Here is a 2,500-nt window from a genome sequence, read left to right as displayed (position 1 = left end):
TGTGTGTGTGTGTGTGTGTGTGTGTGTGTGTTTTGTCTGTTTCAATGTATGTTTTGTGTGTGTGCGTGTGCGTGTGCGTGTGTGTGTGTGTGTGTGTGTGCATGTATGCCTGCGTGCATATGTGGAGCTTTGCCAAACACAGCCAGACAAAATACAATTCATCAAAGAGCTACCATATAAACGAGTGGACACGCTTCCCTTTTCGAACCGATTAGATTAGAACAGAACTGAATGGAAGCGAACATTAACTGATCAAGGAGCAACTAACCATAGTTATTCATCAGACGCTTTTATTATAGACAAATTCAGATACATTAGGGAGTCATTCGGGAGTAGGTAATGGTTAGAGGGCATCTTGTTGGATGCCTACAGCTAGACTGACGACTATGGGGGTTTGAACCCATGTACCTTTCATCTGCCCTCATCTGCTCACACAAGACAGTGTCTGGAAGAGACCCTCTGGCTGACCTGAGGGCCGTACCAGAGACCACAGCAGATTGGTTAATTCAACCGTCGATGGTCACGGTGGTCAGCAAAGACGGTGAGGAAATTAAATTAGCTCGAAGAGACGCCACGGGCTTGAGTTTTACCTTTCTGTTTATACTGGCTAACATGCTAGTTCTGATAGCCGTTTATACTGTCTAACGTGCTAGTTCTGATAGCCGTTTATACTGTCCAACATGCTAGTTCTGATAGCCATTTATACTGGCTAACATGCTAGTTCTGATAGCCGTTTATACTGTCTAACGTGCTAGTTATGATAGCCGTTTATACTGTCCAACGTGCTAGTTCTGATAGCCATTTATACTGTTCAACATGCTAGTTCTGATAGCAGTTAGCCATAAAGAGAGATTGATAGAAAGGTCATTAAAAGACTTCGTTTATATAAGGAAGAAATCTATAATGTAAAGGAAGCTAGTTAAATAGTTAACTAGAACCAAAACAAGAACCAAAAAATACTTTCTTAACTAGAAAGAAAGGAAAAGGGGAGGCGATGAAAGTTAAACAAGATTCAAATGATAGGCAAGCAATCAAAGGTAGAGAGGGGAGAACAAAGTAGAAATAGGAAAGGAAAAAAAAGAAGAGGTAAAAAAAGAGAAGGGGTGGGTTTCGACGACCGAACTTGAGTAATGTGTCAGAGGTTTGAGGACCTGAATGAGAGCCTGTATGGAGGCGAGCGTCTGGAATGTTCTCTGTATGGTCAGAAACTACAAAAACTAACTGAAACCTCAAAGGTCACCCCTTATAATATCACAGACCGACAGACACACACACACACACACACACATAGAAGTACACAAACACACATCTAGAAAGGAACGTACACAGACACACACACACAGACACACACACACACACACACACACACACACACACACACACACACACACAGACATACACACACCCAGACACAAACAAACAGACACACAGAGCCAGACTAGGGGCAAAGAGAGCAAACAGTGGACGAGATAAGAGAAGAGGAAGCAGGACGACCAATCAATGATGAGATCACAAAGAGGAACACGACCAACCAACCGCCAGAACAGGAACCCGATAAACACAAACAATGAGGGAACGTCTGCAAATGGTGAAGTCCATTGGGATAACTCTAAGGTGAGAGATTGGAACATCTTAACGTAAATGTGAATCAAACGGAAGGTCTCAACATCGGTTTTCAACATGCTGACAGGAGTTTACTTTACTTAATATCATAACCTCATAGAGCTCCAGATAACATTTCCTTTGTTCTTTGGAAGCGCTAGAAAGCACGGCGAGTAGCAACGCGGTGTGAATGAATCCTATTGGCCAGAGACAGCGGGGTCTGTCTCCCCACCACACCTGAGTAAACACAGGTGTACAGGTGAGCCTTCATCATAGGTCACCTGCAGAAGAGGGGGACCAGTGAAACCACATACTCATCGAGTTCATTAAGTTCAATGTGTGGCTTGAACTGTGTGTGCGTGCGTACGTGCGTGCACATTACTTTATGGAAAATTCATAACATTCACAGTATGGATACAGTGTTTGAAAACCAGGGGAAAGGGAGCTCAATCACTAACGATCACACTCTGTATTCACTGTCTCACCCCTACCTGCTCCTTAATGACCTGTCTCTGTGTTCACTGTCTAACCCCTACCTGCTCCTTAATGACCTGTCTCTGTATTCACTGTCTAACCCCTAACTGCTCCTTAATGACCTGTGTCTGTATTCACTGTCTAACCCCTACCTGCTCCTTAATGACCTGTCTCTGTATTCACTGTCTAACCCCTACCTGCTCCTTAATGACCTGTCTCTGTGTTCACTGTCTAACCCCTACCTGCTCCTTAATGACCTGTCTCTGTAGTCACTGTCTATCCCCTACCTGCTCCTTAATGACCTGTCTCTGTATTCACTGTCTAACCCCTACCTGCTCCTTAATATCCTGTCTCTGTAGGCACTGTCTAACCACTAACTGCTCTTCACTGATACGTTTGAAAACACTGGGTATCTCTGGGTAAA

The 2,500-nt window shown here is 43.9% G+C and overlaps 1 protein-coding gene across 3 annotated transcripts in view; it reads right to left on the bottom strand.

Moving 5' to 3' along the window:
* Nucleotides 1–2,500, bottom strand: part of shroom4 (shroom family member 4) — a 45,313-nt gene that overhangs the window by 21,852 nt on the left and 20,961 nt on the right. The gene's annotated exons all lie outside the window — the stretch shown is intronic.

This window comes from Pollachius pollachius (assembly GCF_949987615.1).
Source record: "Pollachius pollachius genome assembly, chromosome: 20".
Lineage (NCBI taxonomy): Eukaryota > Metazoa > Chordata > Actinopteri > Gadiformes > Gadidae > Pollachius > Pollachius pollachius.
Note: the sequence above shows the minus strand (reverse complement) of the source record. Positions and strands in the feature narration are given on the sequence as shown.